The 12,196-nt window shown below is 38.7% G+C and overlaps 1 protein-coding gene across 1 annotated transcript in view; it reads left to right on the forward strand.

Moving 5' to 3' along the window:
* The first annotated feature begins 4,143 nt into the window (after positions 1-4,143).
* The window catches only part of LCP1 (lymphocyte cytosolic protein 1), a 69,420-nt gene continuing 61,367 nt past the window's right edge, over positions 4,144-12,196 (forward strand). Inside the window, exon 1 of the mRNA XM_008152057.3 lies at positions 4,144-4,220. The gene's annotated coding sequence lies outside the window, so the exon portion shown is untranslated. The remainder of the gene's footprint in view (positions 4,221-12,196) is intronic.

Below are 12,196 nucleotides of genomic sequence, written 5' to 3' on the forward strand. Positions count from 1 at the left end.
CAGAGAAAAGCACATCCACACAAAATTATATGTACATTTTAGAGATCTATGGACCCAGGTTGAGAATGCCTGCTCTCAGTAGTTAATGAAAATGAGTAACAGTATTTCTGAGGAGTAATTTAGAGGCAAGCAATTGGTAACATTGCAAGTCTGTTTCTGTGAGCGTAATAGCTGGTGTAGTTTTAGGGATTGAGGCTCTGGGTTTCAAAGCAGTGGTGGGGGGTAAAGTAGGGCAGGGCAGTGGGGCAAAGGAAAGCAAAGTATCAGCCAGTGAAGACGTGGCAGAGGCCCTAGCCGGTTTGGCTCAGTGGATAGAGCGTCGGCCTGAGAACTGAAGGGTCCCAGGTTCGATTCCAGTCAAGGACAGATGCCTGGGTTGCAGGCTCGGTCCAACCTGCAGGAGGCAACCAGTCAATGATTCCCTCTCATCATTGATGTTTCTATCTCTCTCTTCCTTTCCCTTCCTCTCTGAAATCAATAAAAATATATTAAAAAGGAAAAAAAGAAGTGGCAGAGCGGGCAGTAGAGCACATGGAGGGTGGAGGTAGGAGGTGGGAGAGGTCCACTCTGGGTGCAGGTCATCAGTGATGCACTGACTATAGAGAAGGTAAAAATAATAATGAAACCAAAAGTCAGTCTTCTATTTACTATAATGATGAACAAGAAATTCTAAACACTGAAAGTGGTAAAATACTCCTCTTTGAAAAGCCTTGGTCTAAGACCTAAACAGTTGCCTGCCTGCCTCTGGGTAGACTTCTGCCACTGAGAGGCAGATAAAGAGATTAAGATGGAGGGAGTGGTCCAGGAAGTGGGTGAGGTGAGGCGGTGGTGGGTGGCTAATGTGCAGACAAAGTTTAGTTGGTGCTAGAGTATAAAGACTCCTTCAACTGTTGGTGGTTGTAAGTAGCACAATTCAATGGCTTTCATCTCCTAGAAACTAGACGTCATCTGAAATCCTAAATCTTTTTTTTACTCACTTAGCAGTCATAACTAAGCAGGTTTCATGGTCTTCAAAAGTCAGCTTCACTGAGGGAAGGCTGGGGGTGGGGTGGGGGAGATATTAACCAAAGAATGTATATGCATATATGCATAGCCCATGGACACAGGCAATAGTGTGGTGAAGATAAATTTTTTAACAAATAAAAAAGATTTTAAAAATTATAAAAAATAAAAGAATTACTAGTAATTAGTTTTTGTTTTTTTTTAATCAGCTTCACTCAAATCTGCACTTTTTTTTCACCCCTTTCATAATAGATGGCATTTTTATTATGTGTCTTTTTCAGCTACTAGATTATATACTCCTTAAGAGCAGGATTGTGTCTTATTCATTCCTGAATCACCAGTGCCCACAGATAGGCACCCCAACACTTGCTCTACATGTTGCTCTTCTTTATAGATTCCTCAGGTCTCTGGTTTATAGATTCCTCAGGTCTCTGGTTTATAGATTCCTCAGGTCTCTGGTTTATAGATTCCTCAGGTCTCTGGTTTATAGATTCCTCAGGTCTCTGGTTTATAGATTCCTCAGGTCTCTGGTTTATAGATTCCTCAGGTCTCTGGTTTATAGATTCCTCAGGTCTCTGGTGACCAGGAAACGATACCTACAGACTGCTGCTGCTTTTCTTCTCCCAGGTACATGAAGTGAGTCTCTCTCCATTTATGAAGAGTTACTGTTGGACCTTCATTCCATCCTGAAATCGCAGGATGCAGAACCAGATTTTTTTAGGCAAGTTCACAGTCACTTCACACTTTTTTTTTTTTTAATCCAAAAGTCCATCGAGAGCCCTGTGTAGGGCCCCTTAATGATGACTGTCTCCACCAGCGTGGAAACCACCAGCATTTGGCTGCGTTGTAATGTAATTAGTCCTGTCACAGCAATGCATGGCTATTTCTCTGGTGTCCCAAAAGAACTAAGGTGCTTCTTGAAACCCTTCTGCAGCTTATTACTGGAGAAAACAGGGTTCGATTCACTTTCTCCGACTTCCCTGGGGAGGCACAAGAGAACTGATAGTTCTCTGTGAGGTGAACTACTTCTAAAATGGATGAATCTCCACCATCTCTTCCTATTCTTCTGCCCATCCCCAGGGTAGCCACTGTGGGGTTCTGACTAAGAAGTTGGCCACCACTGGCTAATGGACTAGATAAATCAGAACAGCTTGGTTTAACATTTGAGGTCAGAAGCAGGACCTTTCTAGAGAAGAAATCAAAGAAGCAAAAGAAGTATAAAGGCAGTCCCCCAACCAGTAAACCCACTGACAGGGTTCCAGGCCCCTAGAAAATACAGAAGTGAATGGAATGATCAGGCATCTTCAACTCAGTCAGATCTGGAGCACAGCCATATATACTGATTCCTCAATAGCAGTCTGGCTGTGGAGCCACGCACAGTCTCCAGGCAATGTGCAGACTATGCTTAATGCTCAGTCAACATTACTCAGAGCGCTACACACCCTTCACGACCCTTCGTGAGCCCCTGAGCACTTACATTTGATGATAGGAATTCGATCTCAAGACAAGCATCAGGGGTTTGGGTATAGAACAGAGCTTTTTTATTCTATTGCTGATTTTATTAAATGTGCATTCAAAAAATAAATCTGGTCTGTATGAAGAATTTAGCTGCCCGTTTAACCATAACAGCTGCCTAAGTTATCCACTGGTGCTCTTTATAGAAAATGTCTAAATAATTGAAATCGTTAATTGGGTTAAAGAGATCCTTAGCACATTGGGTGTTCTATAAATAGAAGAATGAGTAAATAATATAGTGACCTAGCTTTTCTAGCCCTTCGCCTTAAAGAGGTTATTTTGTTTTATTTGCACCAATAACATTGTTCGGGGACTCTTAAGAGGGATTCGGTTTAGGCTGGGGTGGGCTTTCCCAAGGAAATTCCTTTTAGTTTGTTTCAGATATACTGCCACTTTCCTCCTTGGTTCTCCAACTAAAAATGAATAATTTGTTGATTTCTGCTGTTGTTAGGTAGGAAATTAGACATGAGCAACTGGGGTGAGGCCTACTCTGGGGTTCTGAATAGAGGTGGTACCAACATTGCCTTCAGACTGCCTCCCTATGGGTGGCCCAGCAGCCAGCAGATCGCCAGAGGGCAGGTTCAGAACTAGCCAGTAACCTTTCCTCCCCTAGCATATCTGTTCATGCAGTTTGGACCCCTGATCTTTCATATCGCTGGTCATGTGGTTTAGACTCCCCCCTGACCTTTTCCTCCCCAAAGATAACATCTATGCCTCAGTTGTATTTCAGCTCCAGGCCCAGAAAAGCAGCAAAACCAGACAAATGACTCCGTGGCTGCCTCAGGACCAGCTGCATTGACTAATGACCCCCTGTCCTGGTACCGACCAATCAGTGGACACCACAACCCTGAAAGAGCACACATGGAAAGCTGATGAATATTCTATTAAGACCCTCCTCTGAGGCCTCCCCTAAGGTTCCCACCTGCAAGAGAGAGAGAAATACACTCAGGACAAAGGACCCAGAGCGTGCTCTCCCTCCAAGGAGCACACCTGTGCCATTCCCCACAGGCGTGTAAGCCCCAGCCTCTAAAGGACCCCATGAGACTTGCAATCAGGAGAGCGATGGGCAGTGGCAGCTCGTCCTGTGCTAACGCCCCGAACCTGTTTTCAAGGCCCCCTTTTCTGTGACTTGTCTCTTTGACTGGCCCCTCCTCATTTGGAGTGTATCTTCAATAAGCCCCACTTTGCTTTACTTTCATTTTCGTTGACCTTAAAATCTTTTCTGAGTTGATAAGAAGAACCGAGGTCCTAGCTAGTAACCCCAATTGGTAACACTGGGCTTTGCATTTTCAACTGGGATCAGAGAAAGAAGGCAAGGCAGCAGGCTGACGTTGCTTGTTATCTGAAATCAGACAGGTTTCAGACAGGTTTAAGTAGCCCAGAACCTAACAAACAGAGGAGAAAAGAAAAAAAGGAAGGAAAGAGGAAAATGCTTATAAAGAGGAAGTGGTAAGAGGCTTCTAAATTTCAGTGTGACCTGTGGTTCTGTTAGGTGATTTTTGTGGGGGTGGAGACATGAAAAATGTTAAGTAAAATGTCCTTATAAAGACAAAATCTATTTCTTTCTTGGCTGATGATTTGTCATTTTAGTCACTTCCTGCCTTGTGACCACACACTCAGGGTTGACAAAGTTCTTCTGCAAATCAGAAAGAAGGGAGTTTCTGGTCACACGCCAGTACCATTGAGGACCGTTTTTCTACAAGGTAAATTTTCTTTATGCCTTTTTGTCATTTCTAAGTGCTTGTGATGCTTTGCTTGTTGGGTGGCTCTGTTTTTGTGGATTTGGATTTTGCTTTCAAAGGACTAGAGATCTGGACACCTGTCAGCCGAGCCCTTTGTGGGCCCTGCCACCATTAAACTGCTCAGCAATGCTGCAGCCGCATCATGTGGCTGACTAGAGTGGGACCCCTCAGCTCTCTGGGTGGCTTCTCCAGTTATGCACTGTTATGACCCCCCAAAAACTATGATTTTTTTTTCTTTTTAAAACCAAATCATGTTCTGATTTATTTCTATTGCTTTATTTCAGGGAGGCTATTTACTCTGATTTTATCTGCTTTAAAAAAGTTTTCAGGAAAGTGCATATTGATCATTTAGATTGTGCCTAATGGTGGTGGTTTAATTTTTGCTACTGTGGTCCTGCTTTTTCTAAAAAAAAAAACTTCTTTACAATACTTTAGTGGATATATTAACATCTTGAATCACATGTTAATATGTTACTGGTTATTTGAGTGATTTTGATGCCAACAGTTTTTTAATGGATGTGCTTAATAACCACATGGAGTTAGAGGCCACTTCTTATCCGTTTATTCTCTAAAAATAAAAATAATTTATGTTGCCTAATTGTACTTTTTCATAGATTTGTCTGAACTATTCATTATGCTTATGACCAGACAAATGACTGTTAAATTTTGGATGAAATGTTTCTGTCTACAATAGAAATTCTTATAAAATTGACATGGGGTATTTATTGAAACACAGACTTTGGATCTTGTAATATCAGCCTTTATTTATTTATCATTACCCAACAATATTAAGAACCATTGACAGATGATAAACATAAAAGCCATTCAGACTGGAAATGGATTCATTTTTCAGCATACTTAGCAAAACTCAATTTTTCTTAATCAAGTATAGCAACTTGTGTTCTATAGTTACTCCATCAGGATAACTTAAAAAAAAAAAACACAAAACACAAGAAAACATCATTAAACAAAGGTGGTTTATCCACACACATTTTGATTTTAACTTTATACAAATCTATCATAATTGGTTTCTATTAAATAAACTTGTTTAAAGAATATTTGCACAGGCAATTTTGAATGAAATTAACTATTTACCTATAAATGTGAATTTCTGAACATTGCAAAATGTGACCATTAATATTGTTTGACACATCTCACCTGAAAAAAAAAGTGTAATTAAGAGAGGCAGACTTGAACCCCCAAAAAGAATAAACAAAAAAATATGTTATGTGTTACTTTAAGTAAAAATATTAATGAGAATAAAATAAATTAAGATGTAAAGGTATGTCAGCATTTTCCTTACATTGGAGACAATAAAATGGAATGTGAAAAAGTTAATTTAAAGTAGCAAAAAGTCTCTTGATTTAAATCAAGTTTAGCTTGTTAAAGCATCGACATGCTATGTTATAAAATAGTCATTCCTCTTCATTCTAGCTCACTGCCAGTAACATCAGAGAAGAAACTTCTGGTTCTTGCCCTTTGAGCAAGCACTGCTGTGGTGGGATGGAGTTGTGCTGAGAGGACATTTCATTAGCAACCTCAGGCATGCTCTTCTTTGTCACATTTTAAATTTTGTCTTTTTCACAAATTATGCCTTGAAATAGTTGGTAATTTGGGAAACAATTTCAGTGTTTTAACATCATTTATAATTTGTTTTCTGAATCCTTTGGGGAAGGGGAAGCTAACAAGTAAAGTCTCATTCAAATATATCTATTTACATGAGAGAGAATGGGACAAGTAATAATAACACTTAACATCTATAATTACTTACCATGTGCAGCCACTCTTCATGCATTTCATCACTTAATCCTCTTTACAGATGATGAGTGGGCTGAGATCATAAAGAAACTGGCCCAAGATTACTGAGCAGTTGGAGGGGGCAAGGGGCTGTAAGTGGCCAGGGTTTCCAGCCTCATGCTACCTCTCTATAAGCATGTGTGTCTATTCCAGATTCTCTCTGCCACGCCAGCATATTTTTTTCCACCAGATATAGATAATGAAAGACTTTTATTTCTGAAACTGACTGGAGAGATCTGGGCACTCAATGTAAGAGGCTGGAAAGGAAGGGAAACAGAGGCAGTGAGAAAGAAAGAGAGAAAGGGAGAGAGGGAAGAAGGGGGAGAGAGAGCGAGAGAGAGAAATTATTGCAGTAAACCCAGAAACATTTCTAATTTTACAATAAGAGATATCATTGCAGGTTTCATATAATAATAAAATAAAGTATTTTTTAATTAAGGCATAATTTTACTAAAGAATTGTGTGCCTTCACAAACTTGCCTCAACCACTTCCCCAGTCTTATTTCTTGTCACTTCCTTCTGCTCTCTGATCCCCCACCCGCCTCACTTACTCACGTTCTGGGTGCACAAGACCACAAGCCTCCAGAAAGTTCTATGCTATTTCACTTCTTTTTTTTTTCTCCAACTATTTCTTCAATTGCTTTTGCCTTTATTTGTAAAACTTCTGGTTATTTTTCAAGGCTCACATCAAGAAGCATGCCCTTTGAATTTTTCCTACTGGACCCCACCCCCTTTCTTTCACAAAGTTTCTTCTGTGTGTGTTTACTTAATGCTTTGATCATGGAGTAAGTACAGCAGTAATAGTATTGTTTTCGTTTCAAGTCCTTATTTCCTGACAACCTGAACTCCTTCTCTATTCCTCCTAACACACAGTAGTTGCTAATGATATTTATTGAATTGCAATTCGTCACAAGTATTTTTTCTCAATTCATTAGATATTCCTCGGAGCTTTTTCTTTGATTTCACTTATTAACTTAATATTTACTGAGTTTCTCCAGTGATTACTATGAAAGGAGATACAGTAATAATATAATTTTTGCATTCTACCTTGCTTCCTTCTTGCCAAAACACTATTCTTTATTTTGGCCTCAAAGTACTAAACAGACATTGACTTCAAGGAATTTAAGAAATTGTTCGATGACCATTGAAAACAAGTAAAATTATAACCTCATTATCTTAGTCTAAATACATTCATTGCGCTAAAACTTAGCTACACTTACCAAACTATGTACTTGATAATGAGCTTCTTTGATGACAAAGAGCAAAGGACTGTATATCATTAACTTTTACTTAGTCATTTTAGATTATCCTCAGAAAATTCTCAAGTCAATTTCTCTTTATTTCCTAAAGAGAAGCCCTTCTGTGTGTATAGGAGATATAGCAAACAAATTTTAAAACCAGGTTAGGTCAAATAAATTAATACATTTTCTTATAAGCTTATAGTTATGAAGTAAAAATTTTTTGAAGTAAGATTATAAAGGCATTGGACTTTATGACTAATAGCAGATTTTATAGCAGCGTGGCATTTAGATTAATCTAAGGGTCTTCCTAGTGTTCTTTTGTGTGCTAGTTTCTCTACCCACAGATTATCAGCTAATGAAATGATGCTATTCCATCTGCATGTCGAACCCTGCAGAAATAAAAATTGGAATTAGAGTTCACCAAAATGTAAAACCAATGAGTACTGGCAGAATTCAAGACGTTCAAGTTTCCCCGTTTTGGTAGATGGCAGTGTACTTCTCACATAAAAAGGGTTGCAGTTTCACATTGTTTTCATTTTGAAGTTCTAAAAAGTCACGACCTGATTAGATGCTCATCTTTAGGAGCATCTCCATACAGCTGCTGTAACTGCTGGCACCCAGATGGCATTTCCAGATTGCTTCCCTCAGTTCCCTCCTGATTCAACTTCCTTATACTGTGCTATTGACAGTTCCTCTTGTTTTGGTTTGTCAATTTCAGTCATTACATAGTCTTCCCTGTAATTTCATAATCACTCCATCTTGTAAGATACCACAAACAGCAGAGGTGGGAAAAAGACTTTCAATTTATCAGCTTAATAACAATAGCTAATACTTATGTACTACTACTCACTTTGATTTGAGTATTTTGTGAGCATTTTTACTATATTAATGCATGTAGTCATCACAACAACGCAAGATTAGTTAATTCATTCAAATACGTATTTGATTAATTTTCTACAGCTGAATCAGTTTTGTATTAACTGCTGAATTCCAGGGGAAACCTCCTGGACTAAACAGGCAGCAGACCATGGCACTAATTACACTTAAACCCTCGAGCTGAACTTAAATAATCATAATTTGTCCCAAATAAATGCATCTGTATTATAATTGTTTTTATTAAACAGTCTATTATTTATCATTATCATCATCATCATTTATTTAGCCCCTCTATGCACTTGACTGAGTATTGGGTTTTTACCAATTTATTGACCTCTGCCTGAGTCACAAAACATGATCTCAAAAACTTTATTACAGTCTTGGAAGATTAGAATACTTTTAGTAAAGTAGCACATTTTATAATTGTTGACTGATAGACAGGAATAAGTTAAACAATTTAGTATTTAGACGCAAATACGCATGACTATAATCCTATATAATAAAAGCATAATATGCTAAGTGTCCAGTCATCCAGTCAGCCATTCAACCAATCAAAGTGTAATATGCTAATGATATGCTAAGGCCACTCAACCGCTCACTATGATGTGCACTGACCACCAGGAGGCAGACGCTCTGACAGATAGGTTAGCTTGCTGCTGGGTTCCAGCCGATCAGGACTGAGTGAGTCAGGCCAGACATGCCCTGGAGCCCTCCCACAGTCCCTCCCCATAGGCCAACCTCCTGCATCTCACCCCAGCCCCAATCATGCACTGGTGGGGTTTCTCGTCCTGGCCTGTGCCCTCTCGCAACCCGGGCTGAGTGCACCGGGCCTCTAGTTATATAATAATGGCCAAATACAAGTATTCTAAAAACTGCAAAAGAATGAAAAATTGTTTTGTGAGTTGAGGAATAGAGGCAAAAAGTACCCACTTACTGAGTTAAAATAAGTTTTGCTCAACTTCAGTCCTGCCTGCATCATCCCCACTTGCAAGTAAGTTCTAAGGAGGCTTATTTCTCAAATATGGTTGGTTATTTTTTCTGGTGGAAAGAAAAGCTAACATTTGGAATTAAGGAACTGGCAAAGCCACCATTCTCTGGTTGCAGCATTGATTCTTATTTTAGCCCAGTTCCAGTTACATGGATGGATGGATGGATGGATGGATGGATGGATGGATGGATGGTCTCTCTCTCTCTCTCTCTCTCTCTCTCTCTCTCTCTCTCTCTCTCACACACACACACACACACACACACACACACACACACACACACCTTGACTGGCTGAGCTAAAATGAAAAAGAGATTATGTTCTCCACAGGCAGAAAAGCCAAAACACCAAATTCAGCCGGCAAATTAATTATGCATGTCAATTGCTACTCACAGATAATTTCTTTTCTTTTTTTCTCTGGTTGCACTTTCTTGAGGGAAGTGAATTAATGGAATAATTTCTTTGCACTTAATAATACCCTACATTTTTATCCCTGTCTTGCAGTTATCACTAAAATTTATCCAAACTGTGTATCCAAATGTATGAAGAGGTACTTCTTCAAATGTATTTGTATAAAATTTGCATCTTCTTCCTTTTGGCATAGGCAATATTTAGAATTAGAACTACATCTTTGTTAGCCTCGGGTGTAGCCTTTTAAAATGTGGATCCTTGGCACCTCTTTGACGTTACCAGCTCACATTTCCTTCACCAGGAGGGCCAGATTAAAAAGAGTGGAATAGACATTCAATATAGGAAAAGCTATGTAATAGTGCAAAATGAAAGTAAGAAAAAATGAGAAACAAGTAGGCAGTGTTATATTATTGAGTCTCATTTCGTCATCTAAAAAGTGTGAAATGAACTTTCCCTGTCATTTCCAATGCTATATAAACATTTAAATTTTTTCCCCTTTGAATAGGTAGAATATTATAGGCAACCTTGGGGAGTTTTTCAGATTTTTTTCTTCCCTCAGTGTCTTTCAAGTTGAGATTTTTCATCAAAATATTCCTGATTCTCTGTTTCTTTCTTGTGATAACAGAAAAAGGCAATTGCAACACAATCTATTGGGTGATCATATACAAGGGTAGGCAAAAGTAGGTTTATAGTTGTGAGTACTCAAAACACAATTTATTCTTGTATTCTTATTTATTAATTATTGTATTATTTATTTGTATTACAACAGTAAACCTACTTTTTCCCACCCCTGTATAATGTATATAATATATAATGTATGTAATATATGTAGTCAGTTTTTAAAAGTATATTTTTATTGATTTCAGAGTGGAAAGGAGAGGGGGAGAGATAGAAACATCAATGATGAAAAAGTATCATCCATCAGCTGCCTCCTACACGTCCCCTACTAGGGACTGAGCCCCCAACCTGGGCATTGAACCCCCAACCTGGGCATTGAGCCCCCAAACTGGGCATATGCCCTGACCAGGAACTGAACCATGACCTCCTGGTTCATAGGTCAATGCTCAACCACTGAGCCATACCAGCCAGGCATAATGTCAGTTTTCTTAAAGCTGTGAGTCTGAGTGTGTGTCTGCAATTTCTGTTCATAAAACAAACAGATATGGTATAAAGAAGAGATCAAATTTGGAAGCAAATTTGGATTCATGCTTTAGCCTTTTACTATATGGGGAGTCTGAGCAAATGTTTTAAGCCTTTGGAAGATCAGTTTCCTCTATAAAATAAGGGAAGTCCTATATATTTCCCAGGTCTGTACTTGGTTTAATTTTCCCCTTCCCTTGATTTCATTACCCCATTTTATCAATCTATGTGTATATTTCACTCTTCTACACTCACCATCACTGCTGACTCATTGAGTCCTTGCTATTTGCTAAGCATTTAGTATATATTAGTCTTATATTTCCATATAAAAGCTGCATAAGGTTGGTGTTATAATTGTCTTATAACAGATGACCAAACTGAGGTTCGGGGAGGGTCAAGTCCAATGTAAGTGCCAGAGCCAAGATTTACACCTTGTCTTTTCCCATTATATAGTCAGTTTCTTAAAGGTGCAAACACATGAATTTAAATGACATTATCTATTCTAACATCATCCAGTAACTGCTTTCTAATAAGTCTAAATATTACTTTCTGTGATTGACTATTGGATAATTATTCCTAATGTCACATTTCCATTGGGCAGAGATCCCAACTCTACTTTTGATGAGTTTTCTGATATACCAAACATATTTGAAAAATAAGCAAATAAGTGCTTGATGATTTTATGGTACAAAGGCCTTAAAACTAGGGATATGAAGGTATTAGACTATTTAGTTATTTAAATTTTTGACCAAAAAATGTTATAGCACATTCCATTGTAAGTTGGTATTGGCAATACTTGCCAATTAAACTATGGCTTCAAACAAAGTGAAGGTAAGTATAGCCCATCAACTTAAAATTTTCTGCCTCAATTTATCTGTAACTCCTCATTTTGGTGTGTGTGTGTGTGTGTGTGTGTGTGTTTGTGTGTGTTTATCTGTGAGTGAGCTTATCATTAGAGATTCTCAAAGAACTACTCCAAGGAGCCTATAGAAAATGAGGTCACATTATTAAGAATAAATAGAAGCTTCTGTTGTCATTGCTAATATACAAACATTGCTGCACATTGTCTCAGTAGTTTTCTAGCTCAAACTACAATAGAGAAAATGCCTGGAGAGTTAGGAAGTGAAGAGCAGATAGATGTAGCGCACAGGCTAACAGAATCCGTCCCCGAGCACTGGTGCACCCAAGAGAGGAGGCGTTGTTGCCCCATGGTTCTCATCACAGATATCCAAAGATCTCTTTTCTCTTCATGACTCATAATGGATGTGGTCAGGCTTTTCTTAACGTTGCTGTAATTTCCCCCCTCTGGCCATACTTTCTCAACGTTTAGAAGGTACTTTCCACCCTCAGTATATTAGGTAAGGCTAAGTCTAGAGCCCCTTGACCACTCAACATGAGATCAGTCAATACCAATGCTGCTGGCTTCTAGTTGGTATCATTGACCAATTGTCCAGTATCTTTTTGAGACTCACTTCTAGGATTCTTGA

Source organism: Eptesicus fuscus, chromosome 8 (genome assembly GCF_027574615.1).
Source record: "Eptesicus fuscus isolate TK198812 chromosome 8, DD_ASM_mEF_20220401, whole genome shotgun sequence".
In the NCBI taxonomy this organism is placed as follows: domain Eukaryota; kingdom Metazoa; phylum Chordata; class Mammalia; order Chiroptera; family Vespertilionidae; genus Eptesicus; species Eptesicus fuscus.